Source organism: Dermacentor andersoni, chromosome 8 (genome assembly GCF_023375885.2).
Source record: "Dermacentor andersoni chromosome 8, qqDerAnde1_hic_scaffold, whole genome shotgun sequence".
NCBI classification, from domain to species: domain Eukaryota; kingdom Metazoa; phylum Arthropoda; class Arachnida; order Ixodida; family Ixodidae; genus Dermacentor; species Dermacentor andersoni.
The window spans coordinates 149,181,309-149,193,014 of NC_092821.1; the positions used below are offsets into that span (position 1 = coordinate 149,181,309).

The 11,706-nt window shown below is 46.6% G+C and overlaps 1 long non-coding RNA gene across 1 annotated transcript in view; it reads right to left on the minus strand.

Annotated features, from left to right (window-relative positions):
- Positions 1-10,769, minus strand: part of LOC140213037 (uncharacterized) — a 32,767-nt gene extending 21,998 nt beyond the window's left edge. The window contains exons 1-2 of the long non-coding RNA XR_011889979.1: positions 9,427-10,769; positions 3,057-3,145 (exon numbers count right to left, since the gene is read on the minus strand). This is a non-coding gene — a long non-coding RNA (uncharacterized lncRNA). The remainder of the gene's footprint in view (positions 1-3,056; positions 3,146-9,426) is intronic.
- Between the last annotated feature and the right edge of the window lie 937 nt (positions 10,770-11,706).

The window sequence follows — 11,706 nt, forward strand, 5'->3', positions numbered from 1 at the left end:
TGAGGCGTGTCTGAGAGTGAATGAGCGTGTGACCTCTATTAAATACACTTGTTCTCCACCCGTTTCCTCATCCCACCTCGGAAGAAACATTAAGTAATAATTGCTAGTCTCCCCGCCCCTCTTCGCGGCAGTGACGCACTATAAAATGGCGCGATGGCGCGTCGCCGGAGCGCCGGCTCAATAGTGGCGGCGGATCGCGGTGCGTGCTGCCCAATCCGAAACGCCGAACCGCCGCCATTCGGCGCTGCGTGTTCTGCATGCGGTTGCCTGTTTTTAAATAAGGCAGCAGCTGCGCCCAAAGATCACATTACCAAGAAGCGTAATCGTCGGCAAATTTTTTTTTTCCTTCCGCAGCAGGTCGCATGCGAAGCATGAAGCGTCTGTTTCAAAGCTACGAAACTTGCGTCAGCCAGGTGAAACAGCGTTCGTCTGCACCGCAGGGCGTGTTCACAGCCGTCTGCACCGCGCTTCGTCAGCAGACGGACAAAAAAGACACAATTAAGCATTGAGTTTCACGTCCAGACGACTGCACTGGTCATCCGCATGTCCTTGCTAGCCAGCCTGCTTCCACGTTACGCGGCTAGCACTGGGCAGCATTGCCGATTACACTTGTATCGAGCACATAACTAACTTCATAGACTTGTAGCAAATGTATGAAGTTAGCTATTCAGAATAGCGAGCGTGTCGGAACACCTTGTGGCTCTTTGGTAGTTACAGCCACCATGTCCAAATATTGAGGGGATGCCCCATACTATAGTTCAGCGTGACTTATTTACTTTCACTTTATTGTAGTTTTTATCCTGAAGAATAAGGAGACAACTGACGTTGGCGAGAGAAAAAGGTGGCCTCAACGACAAACAGCAGCAGCACAAGATTTGTGTGAAAACCAACGTGGTCAAAATAATTATAATAACAAATTTTGGGGCTTTATGTTTTAAAGTCACGATCTGATTATGAGGCACGTCGGAGTGGGGCAGTCCGGATTAATTTTGCCTCCCCTGGAGTTCTTTAACGTGCATATAAATCTAGGTACACCAGTGTTCTTGCATGTCGCCCACATGGAAATGCGGCTGGGGGCATTGCACCCGCGACCTCGAACTCAGGTCCGCAACGCCATAGACACTCGGCTACACCGCGGCGAGTCCCAACGCGATTGCATTTCTGTTTAGATACGAATCCACGGAGAGTGAGTTCATGGAGACCTTAGGCAACATCGTCGTCATGTTTCTAAACAAAAAAATGGCTAAATGTGAAAGTTGACATCATATTAGTACTGATTAGCGCGACTAAGTCGTAAACTGACGTTACAGCACCGACTACAGCCCAAGTTATAAATGAAGTCCTGCGGTTCTAATTTCCTTAAGATGCCTCCACATTGCGTCATCCCGGAACGTTTTCTTAAGAGGAAGCTTTAGCTCGGGTGCTCCTATCTAAATACATGTAAAAGGAGAATTCGTTTTTCTCGGCAACCACTGCACCAAATTTGACGGGGTTTGCTGCATTTAAAAGAAAAACTTAAAATCTAGTGACTGTCGGTTTCGAATTTTTGAGTTAGGTCGTCAATTTTTTATTAAATATTGGCAAAAATTGAAAATATTCAAAAAACGAAACTATCAAGTTTACAACTCTGTAACTCAACCACTAAATATGATAATACAATTCTGTGAATTGCATCTAATAGTACATCTAAAGCGGACAAAATTGATACGTTACACATGAATATAAAAAAATTTAATCCTAGGGAAATACAACTTTTGCAAAACCGTTGTAACCAACGTAACAAATTCACGTAAGATGTAAAATGACATATTGCATTTGTCCGCTTTGAATGATCTAATGGATGCCGTTTACAGAACCGCGATATCAGTTTTTGATGCAGAGCTATGAATTTGTAAACTTCGTGCTTCTATTTTTTTCAAATGGTCATATATTTGAAAATCGTTTTAAGAAACTTCAAGCCCTAAATCGAAATTCCGCTTCCAACAGTCACTAGAATTTAACTTTCTCTTTCAAATGCAACAAATTTGATCAAAATCGGTCCAGGGGTTATCTCATAAAAACGTTTTTGCGTTTTTACATGTATTTGAATAGGCCGCGTCGGAGTTGGGCCCGAGCTAAAGCTTCCTCTTAACACAAAAACGCAAAAGTGAATTTCGAAGGACTTCCAATTATTGCGGCATGGCGCGTTTGAGGCTTATTAAAGTTGGGAATAACAGAACAAGGGGGGGGGGGGGGGACATGCATGCAATACTGGGCCGATGATGACTTATACTGTTTATTTCTTCGGTGGATATTTCTTCATGCCCTGTTTGCATCATATCTTTGTTCGGACGAGGAACATAACCGTGCAACGCAGCTTTCCTTGGAGGCTAATTAACTGTTCTGTTCGTGTGCGCCAGTATAATACGCACTGCGATTAGAACAGCGACCAATCTCGACGAAAACCGCGCTTGCCACACGGAAAGTGCATCAAATACCAGAACGCGGTCAGGTTCAAAGCTGAAGGGCTATACGCGACAGACGCGAACGCACAAATTTCTTGAGCGCATTAATGACAGCCTCAGCACGCCCCATGCACATTCTACAATACTGCACAGTACTACTCACACGACTAAAGCATCGCGTGATTCTATCCTTTTCTATAGGAGGAGATCGGCTTCGCGTAAGCCAAAAATGAAGAAAAGCAGAAGCAGAAGTGGACGAGCGGCGATTGCGAGGGGCTTTCCCGCGCCTTTTCAATGTCCGTCACGCATGCCTGCTGCAAGTTTGCAGACGACACGTGTGATACGTCTGCGAAACAATATGGCGGAAGTGGCTCAATCTGGCGTAATATGAGGAAGGACCGCGGCGGAGACATGATAATCTTCCTGCGAAGCATTTATGGCTTGCGCGCTGTTAGCGCCCCGAGTGATTGAGTTGCACACTCGACACGTAACAGAGGAAAGCTTGCGGTGCAATTTGCTACGCAAACCACGGAGATTGCTTTCTTTTCTTTTTCTTTTTATGTGGCTGTGGAAAATAAAGTTAGGATAATAAGAAAAGCTCGGGAACAATACCTTTTTTTCTTTTGTCCTCATCGTTTTATTTTCCCGTCTGTTCCGGACTTGGCGTTGCAGATGCCGCGAGAAATGTGTGAGGTTGTCGTCTGCACGCCAGAGGGAAAACAACGGGAACCGTTAATTGCACCATCTGCATTTGCGCGTAGCAGGCGTGATTGCTCCAACGGCTGCAATGAACATGCAGGCGACATACTACAGATGAAGGCGTGTTGTTACTATCGTGCGAAAAGTAGCAGTGGTCACCATTATAGGGTGACAGCATTTCTTCCGTTTATTTTCATTTGAATTATACAAAAAAAAAAGCGTAACGGGACGTCATAACACGACACACCTCCTATGTGAGACGCGCACTTTGATGTCTATACTGGGCAGCGGTCACTTTAGTTGCCGTGATTCATATAGCTATAGACTCCTCGGATGTGAGCGATGACTCACTGAATGCCTTTCGACTATTCCGTCTTGCAACTTAATACGCCTAAAATAAACCCTCCTGACTCATTACGCTCACCTCGCTGGCGCTGAGACTGCGAGTTATCGAGTCGGGCGATATCGAAACAGGATTCCAAGGCAACGTGCTTGGCCCGTCATCAACTAAATCGCTGCGAAGCAGACGTGCCTTCAGACGGCGTCGTCTGCTCGTTTTTCCTGGGCGGTACAGCCGGACATAGCCAGTTGCGAATGACGCATGCAGCTAGTGGGCAACTGCTGCTTACCACGCAGTCACTGAAAACAAGATGCTCTTCGCGCCCACTTGAGTGCCTAATCGGCAATAACATTTCAGGAAAACCGAGCAGGAAAACGTCGCGGCCTTTCGCGGCGAAGTCATTGGCCAGACATCGATCTGAATGTTGAAGGAAAGTTGTGCTTCGGAGACGATGCTCCTTGCACGTTACACCCTTTGACGTTACAGGTGGACGTGACTTAAAAATGAATTCAACCCGTTTATGGATGGTCTGTATCCTTTTTGAAGACCACGCACTCCGCCTCCTGAAGACTTGGACTCATGGTATATGACCTACGTGAGCTGCATATAGAGAAACGTTGATAACGAAATCGGTTCACTATGGTTAGTGTGGATAGTAGACTTTAGAAGTTGCTGTTTGTAAAAAAAAAAAAAAAAATACGTTTATACAATCTATAGAAAACGCAATTCCTACAGGTTGTTTATTTATTCATTTTCAATGACTATCTGTACAGGTCACAGAAGAACGTCTTCGGAAGGTGGTCCTTCCGCGGCATAAACCAAGTTAGGCAGCATAAAGGTTGTTATAGGCTACATGAAGGCATCTATAGATAACTGTGCCATCTGACAGATTTGTCCCTTGGTCTATAAAGAGTACCCCGATCTGCCTATGAACAAAAGGCGCTAAAACGGAGATTTAGTTTTGTCTATTGTCGTTTACAGGCTTCCAGGCAGATTGATCACAGAAAGCATTTCGGCACCATAGCCGACAGAAAGTGTAAATCCATAGTAGTCACCGGCTGGCTGCAGGCATTTTGTAGGCGCTATAACAAAACTTTCTATAGACTAACCATAAATTCTGTTGCAGGTGTTCACACACACATACCACGTCCAACCACTGAACGGAAACGGTTGCGAGCTTTTCACACGCCAACTGTCGCGGCCACCTTATTGCCAGCGATGACTCACTGAAGCCCACGCATTGGCATTTGCCGTATAGAGACACCTAAAATAGGAACTCGCGGTCTTGCCCCACGTGTGCGGATTACTCATCGGCATTAAACTCTCCAGGAAAGCTGGGCAGGGTGGCAACGCGCGGCATTCCAAGACGACGTCGTTGGCAAGGCGTCAAAACTTGTTGTATATTGAAGCAAAGGAGCTCTTTCAGCTGATATCCGACCGGCCCGTTTCCTCTTGCCGTCGCAGCCAGACATTAGAGAGATTTACTTAAGGGTATGCAAGCGGCTTGCGTACGCACGAACTAGGGGCGACGGAACTGCGCATGCGCAGACCTCTGACGTAGAGGTCCGCGCATGCGTAGTACCGTCGCCCCTAGTTCTTGCGTACGCAAGCCGCTTGCGCCCCCTAAACTAATGTTCTCCATTGCCAAGAGCCCGGAGGACGTCACGCGCGGAGATCGCTATAAGTTCACTGGCACCCCCCCCCTCCCCCCAATATGGCGTCAGTTTCGACCCGAAGGCGAGGCGTCGAAAGCGGCGGCAAGGAGTCGAGGCCACGGTGTGAGAGTAGTTACCTACTCTTACACCGTGGTCGAGGCTGAAGGCGTGTCGGAACACGACAAGGTTGTGCCCTCTGACCGAGTCCCACGTGATCGAAACCCACAACCTGCCCCCGCGCTCGATCGATCGAGAGTGATCGAGCATCGAGCGTTCGGTTAGAACGCCTTCAATCCGCAATAACGATCGATAGTCGGTACATGGGTGAAACAGACAAGTTCGTGCCAGGGTGCTTGAGACTCCATTGAAAGCAAATCAAGGTGGTAGAATGACTCTTGGTGCATTTTACGATGAGTCATTGTAATTACAGAGTAAATAAATATTTGAATATTGTAAAGGCAGTCGTGCTGGGTTTCTTCGCAAATGGCATCGAATCGCCTGCTCAAATTACACGCGCAAGTTATTTATTGGCCGCAAGCATTTCGAGAAAGAAAAGAAAAACATTCCGGGGTTGCTACCCACATGCCCCACGTCAGACGTCACGTAGAACACAGTAGTGCCTTCGCCAAAGCCGTACTCTGCAATGATACATATCACTTAGAAGTAAAATAGAAGTAATTTAGGTTAGCAGATGGTTCAATTTACCCTAAGCTTAATGTTTATGCTCTATTCCTTGCTACCACTGCACAGAAATGACAAAAATAAGCTGCGTCCACAAATGTGGACGCCATGACTGAAGGGGATAATTGAATACAAAGAAGAGTTAGCGGGCTCACTTTGGAGAGCTCGCAAGCACCCCTTTATTTTATTTAATTACACAAATATCGCCGGTCACGTGGTCAAAGCAGGATGGTAGCCTGCTACAGTATTAGGAGTGGAATGATGCGCGACCTTTACGACTAGGTGACCTTTATGACGAAGGGAGAGCGGATACAAGGTAATTAAGCTATAGTGTCTAGATGTCCAGCGGGCAAGAGACGGTGAGGTGACAAATTATTCTAGTCACTGATTGCTTTCGGCGTCTGATGAGATGCGTAATGAACGCGAACGTCGAGCCCACCTGAACGTATAGTCCGAAGCTGCAAGTGAAACCGATACGCGTTCGTCGGAAAGCGAGGTTGGCAGTTGAAGAAAATTCGTCGTGGTACTGGGTTTGAAGACAACACATCTTAAAAAAAATTATTAACGCACACTATAGAAAGTAAAAGTTTACATCATGGTGTCTAGAGATTATCTATACAGAAAGGATCTGAACTTATCGTTTTTCACATTTTTGTTGATTTATCGTCAAGGTACTTTCTGGAAGCGATAACGCTCGGAAATCTACAAACGACAGCAAACTGTTGGAAATGGACTTGTTAGCGACTTCTGTTTGCAGAAGGCCTTCCTCCGGCAGTGGACATAACAATAGACTGATCATGATGTATGCATGCATGCATGCATGCATGCATGTATGTATGTATGTATGTATGTATGTATGTATGTATGTATGTATGTATGTATGTATGTATGTATGTATGTATGTATGTATGTATGTATGTATGTATGTATGTATGTATGTATGTATGTATGCATGTATGTATGTATGTATGTATGTATGTATGTATGTATGTATGTATGTATGTATGTATGTATGTCGAAGACAAGAAGTCAGTTAACTCAAAGCTTCCGATTATTAACAGGCCATCAATCTTGCATAGGCAGTTGGCCTTTGCACTTGGAGTCCTCAAGGAAAGCAGCGTCCGTTAAGGCAAACGTTCGATCACAACTATTTCAGCGCGCCCCTGCAAGCACGCCAGCGCAAGAAGGCAAGGCGAAGAAACGACGATGCTTCACAATAATGTACAAAAACCACCGCCTAACAACAACAACAGAAATGGTACTACTGTAGAAAGATCTGCACGACCGAAAAGTGCTTGTGTGGCGACGCTTGCTGCTCCATCCATCTTCGGTCTAAGGGCGCTTTGTCATATTCATTTTTTCTTCGCGCGAAGCATCGGCACCGAATAGCCGAGCAAAAACGCTCTTCGAGACTCGGGAAGTCCCAAAGGTGTACGGTGGGACCGCACCCGCCAAAGCCTCGATCACCCCCGCCTCCTCTCCTCCGCCCGTCTCCGCTTCCCGTGGCGTGCGAAGCGAGCATCGAACGGAACGAGAGTGGTGTGGCATCGCAATTTCCGGTCCGCGGAAACAACGGCTCACCCTTGACATTCGCAGTGCTCCCCTTTGCTTCTCCTCGCAGAGATGAAGAACGAAAGAATGATTGATTGATAGATAGATAGATAGATAGATAGATAGATAGATAGATAGATAGATAGATAGATAGATAGATAGATAGATAGATAGATAGATAGATAGACAGACAGACAGACAGACAGACAGACAGACAGACAGACAGACAGACAGACAGACAGACAGACAGATAGATAGATAGATAGATAGATAGATAGATAGATAGATAGATAGATAGATAGATAGATAGATAGATAGATAGATAGATAGATAGATAGATAGATAGATAGAAAATTACTTGACATTCTCATTAGAATGCGCTGTTACTTGTTTTCTCCCTCCAGAGGTCGTGGGTTCAATTGTCTTAACTGACGCCACCTTAATTAACTTTGCCTTTGTTCTGGCAGGATGAGCGGCATCGGAGACAGCTGTGGAAGTAGACGACGACGAACACGAGAGCAGTGGAACGAGCGCGTGTCTGTGCGAGGCGAGCTCACGTGACCTTCTGTACCGCACGCCGCGTTTTCCCGACCATCGGAGGTACGTGAGCCACTTAAGGCTTTACCCGCCGTGGTTGCTCAGTGGCTATGGTGTTGGCCTGCTGAGCACGAGGTCGCGGGATCGAGTCCCGGCCACGGCGGTTGCATTTCGATGGGGGCAAAATGCGAAAACACCCGTGTGCTTAGATTTAGGTGCACGGTAAAGAACCCCAGGCGGTCGAAATTTCCGGAGTCCTCCACTACGGCGTGCCTTGTAATCAGAAAGTGGTTTTGGCACGTAAAAGATTATTCCTCCGCGTTGGTTCCGAAAGGCGACGAGGTCCGAGGATATGCCCCTTAAAAAATATTTGTATATCCTGCACTATTATAAATTTTAAAGAAGGGTACACCCTTTACCACAAGTCAGTCTAACCAGAGAAGAGACAGTTGGCCTGCGGCGTCTCCAAACAAACTGCTACGTACACGGCAGTATAATGAATAGGATGAACCCCACCCAATTCTCATACCTTTGCCTGTCCTGCGGGGCGCCGGACACCCTGTGTCGCGTGGTATCCCAATCTTGCTGAACCCAACAATCAAGAAGCTCAGTCAAGAAGAACCGAAAACAAAAGCGCAGAAGAAGACCGCCAAGAATCGTGGGAGTCCGTGCTGGCGGGCCCCGGACTTGGAGGACCAGCGAAAGCCGGTGAACGAGGTCAGGGAAGCAGCAAGGGCCAATGGCTACCCGGACTGAGGAAGCCACGAGCCTTGGGTGAAGAAAGAACTCTTTCTTACTGATTCGCGTTATTAAACGTTTGAATTGTCTTTCTCTCCGCGATGAATTAACAAATGTGAGTAACGATTGATGACTTCTAGTTCATTCGACATTGGCAAAGCGAGCAGATTTGTACGCGTTTCAGAAAAGAAGTAACCAACTAGAATTACTTCATCCAGAAATTTAATTCTTTACAGCGACAAATTAGTGACTCACGAAAGTAACTGAACAACTATAGTGAAATGTAATCGATTGCTTTTACGCTACTCTCCTTCCGAATGTTTATCAACGCTGCAAAAAAAAAAGAAAAAAAAGGAAAAAAGAAAGCAGTAAATAGAACGAGTCGGACTGGCTGTTCCAGTCGATCCTATGCAGCCATTCGCGCGTTGTTAATTTTTCACTTATTTAGATCGCTAGATGCCTTCACGAACGATTACGTTTCAAAAAATGTTTGATCGGTTATTTTCGCTCCTTTTTTTTTTTTCACGAGTACATCAGCAACGACACCGGAAACTCACTCGATGTGTGTGCTGGAGGAACAGCCACGGTTTTGTAACGCATTGGAGCACATCATCATCATCATCATCACCATCATCATCATCATCATCATCATCATCTTTTATGTCCACTGCAGGACGAAGATCCCTGCGATCTCCAAGATCGGAGCACAAACTAGCGTGGAAAATATGGCGGTTACTCAATGGTCCGACGCAAGCCCATCAGGACTGTCTGTGAAGCTCACCTCTTCATTGCTGCTGGGCTGCTCTGAGAAGGCGCTCCCGGTATTCGCCTGTTACAGCTTGTTACTGGAAAAAAAAATGTGGTTGGATAAACAGTGAGCGTTACCGAGTAAAAAGAAAAGAAATGCAATCGATAAAATACAAAACTACTAAAGAACGTGATTGATCACGGGTAATCAATTACACGTAATTCGTTGCGTGTCAGTCTGAAGGCGAGCCGATGGGCTAAAAAAATTACGCCGCTTTGCGTGCCAAAACCACTTTCTGATTATGAGGCACGCCGTAGTGGGGGACTGCGGAAATTTCGACCACCTGGGGTTCTTCTAACGTGCACCCAAATCTAAAGTATCCACGGGTGTTTTCGTATTTCGCCCCATCGAAATGCGGCCGCCGTGGCCGGGATTCGATCCCGCGACCTCGTGCACGGCAGCCCAACACTATAGCCACAAAGGAACCCGGCGGGCGAGCCGATGGGCTCGCGGGCTTTCTACGGGCGTGACAGTGTAGGGTGTCTCGAGGGAGGCGCATACACCCTATTTACGGATTATGTTTTGACCTGGTGAGGTTCTTTAACGTGCAGATAAATCGGGGTACACGAGTGCGCATATGAATGCATTAGGACGCTTTATTTCAGGAGGAGAGACAGAGAGAAAAAGGGAATAATGGCGCGGAGGTCTACCGCAACGGAAAATCAGGTTTGCTACCCTGTATCGAAGAACGGGGGAGGAGGGGGAGGTAAAAAGAATGATAATAACGCGGGTTGTTCAATGAAGACCTCAGACTGAAGCTCTGAATGTGTTTTTTTTTTATTTTCTGAAAATTATTCATATGGGAGTTTACCCTTTTCTATGTAGTGAGTGAAACGAACGTGTCCCACCATTTATACTGAAGCCTACCTAGAAAACATGAGTGAAGCCATCCTTTGTCACTTTTCCCCCAAATCGCCTCGAAATCGCCTCGGACTACTAAGCCTTGCTCCATGTCTTGTTCCACGTCAAAGCAATTTCCTTTCTTTTACCGTTCACCGAACCTATCTATACAGCTCAGATCGGGCGCTCTCCGGCTTTATGAACCTCACGGTAAAATGGGACATTACTTGGGCAAGGACCAAGGCCTGTTTAAGACATCGGAGGCGATTTTTAAGTTCCTATCACGAGTCAACAGAATAGAACATCAGTTCGTCGTGTTTTAATTGTGGAGGGCCAGAAACCTAACTGCGGCTTAATTACTTGACGCTTATCATTCGTTTCAGCGTCCCACAAGCGTTGCCACATTTCATTTTCTTTCCCAGGAAAGAATTTCAGATCTGCGGCAGCTGGGACAGCAGCGGAATGATTGCGTTACCTTGTGATGCAATTGATGCGGCAATTTGGGGCCCGCTAGCACATTGCTCTCGATATATATATACGGACAGGCACCTGGCATATGACGGCATGCCAGTCAGACAAATACGCAGTGCACGGAACGAAATAGAGCTCACTGTGTAAAGGATTTGTTGTGTTTACGTAGCGACAGTGAGGCTTTACGAGGCTTAGGTCGACTGTAAACCTAATTGCTTTTTTCATAGTTTTCATTTCTTTACGCGTTTCACAGCCGACAATAGTGCATAAGCCTCAGCCGTAGAAGTGCTTGTTTCCGGGTGCAGGACATCGGATTCCGAGAAGGGTGAACCAACTGCCGCAGAGTCAGTGTAAAACTATGTGCAACGCGTACGTCGACCGATGTTCTAGGAAGTGCGTCGTAGTATGTGCCTCTGGAGCGTGTTTTGTCACCTCGACAAGCGATGCGTCACATTCTACGAGCTGCCACATGCCACGGCGACAATGGCTTCGCCGGAGCCATCCGGTTATGTTCAGGGAGTTGGAACACCCATCTCCTCATCAAGTTATATCTTAAACGCAGTGAGAAGGATACCATCGCTGCCGGTCGATTATTAAACAGTGCGGCTACTGCTGGTCATGTCATTTGTGGTTGAGTATGATGGATGCTCTGAGTCAGCATTCGGTTACGGAAAAAAAGAAAAAGAAATATATGCGTGAAGCTTAAGTATCGCCGTTGCAGACGGAGTGACCACTCGATCACCTCTACGTGGAGAGGCTTGCCACAAGGCTGAAGGCGCCTGTACCCATGGCGGATGCCTGGGTGGTGAACGGGATCCAGCACCTTTAGGGTCCATGGTGTAGATGAATGCTAAACTATGGCATCGTAACGTAATCGTGTAGGCATTTCGACGCGAAATGCACATGACTTTGCAAAAACCACTTCCAGCCACGGGAGTGGCT